This window comes from Mandrillus leucophaeus, unplaced genomic scaffold (assembly GCF_000951045.1).
Source record: "Mandrillus leucophaeus isolate KB7577 unplaced genomic scaffold, Mleu.le_1.0 Scaffold751, whole genome shotgun sequence".
Classification (NCBI taxonomy): Eukaryota; Metazoa; Chordata; class Mammalia; order Primates; family Cercopithecidae; genus Mandrillus; species Mandrillus leucophaeus.
In genome coordinates this window covers 306,941-308,424 of record NW_012108153.1, presented here as the reverse complement: position 1 = coordinate 308,424, position 1,484 = coordinate 306,941, and positions in this window count along the sequence as shown.

Below are 1,484 nucleotides of genomic sequence, written 5' to 3'. Positions count from 1 at the left end.
AAAAAGAAAAAGAAAGAAAGAGAGAGAGAGAGAGAAAGAAAGAAAGAGAGAGAGAAAGAAAGAGAGGAAGGAAGACAGGGAGGGAGGAAGAAGGAAGGAAGGAAGGAAGGAAGGAAGGAAGGAAAAGGAAGGAGGGAGGGAAAGAGAGAAAGAGAAAGAAAGAAAGGAAGGAGAAAAAGAAAGACAGACACACAAGAAAGAAAAGAGAGAAAGATGGAGGGAGAGAGAAAAGAAGGCAGGCAGGGAGGGAGGAAGAAGGAAGGAAGGAAGGAAAAGGAAGGAGGGAAGGAAAGAGAGAGAGAGAAAGAAAGAGAAAGAAAGAAAGAAAGGAGAAAAAGAAAGAAAAAGAAAGAAAGAAAGAAAGAAAGAAAGAAAGAAAGAAAGAAAGAAAGGGAGAGGGAGGGAGGGAGAAGGACGGAAGGGAGGAAGGGAGGGAAAGGAAGGAGGGAGGGAAAGAGAGAAAGAGAAAGAAAGAGAGAGAAAGAAAGAGAAAGAAAGATGGAGGGAGAGATGGAGAAAGGAAGAGAGAGATGGAGGGAGAAAGGGAGAAAGGAAGGAAGGGAGGGACAGAGTGAGAAAGGAAGGGAGGGAGGGAGGGTGAGAAAGGAAGGGAGGGAGGGAGAAAGAGAGAAAAGAAGGAAGGGAGAGAGGGAGGGAGAGAATTCATGCCGACTACTCTGGCCAGGAGCAGTGTGAGGGGTTGAAGCCCTGACTACCCCTGCATTCCATTCTCTGTCTCTGCTGCAGCCACACCTCCTTACCTTTCTCCCAGACAGTTAACCCCGCCTGGTGCACCCTTTCTCCCAGCTATTTATCAAAACCCTTTTCAGGCCAGGCACAGTGGCTCACACCTGTAATCCCAGCATATTGGAAGGCCAAGGTGGGAGGATCACTTGAGCCCAGGAGTTAGACATCAGCCTGAGCAACGGAGCAAGACCCTGTCTCTATGAAATATTTAAAACTTAGCCAGGCGTGGCTGGGCGCGGTGGCTCACGCCTGTAATCCCAGCACTTTGGGAGGCCGAGGTGGGCGGATCACGAGGTAAGGAGATCAAGACCATCCTGGCTAATACGGTGAAACCCTGTCTCTACTAAAAATACAAAAAATTGGCTGCTGTGGTGGTGGGTGCCTATAGTCCCAGCTCCTCAGGAGGCTGAGGCAGGAGAATGGCGTGAACCTGGGAGCTTGCAGTGAACTGAGACCGTACCACTATGCTCCAGCCTGGGCGACAGAGCAAGACTTCGTCTCAAAAAAAAAAAAAAAAAAAAATTAGCCAGGCACGGTGGCATGTGCCTGTAGTCTCAGCTATGCCGGAGGCTGAGACAGGAGGATCACTTGAGCCCAGGTGAAGGCTGCAGTGAGCCATGACTTTGCCACTGCACTCCAGCTTGGGAGACAGAGTGAGACCCTCTCTCAAAAACCAAACCAAACCAAACCAAAAAATTCCTTCTCAGCACTAGCCCAGCCTCCTGTGCGTGTTTTTT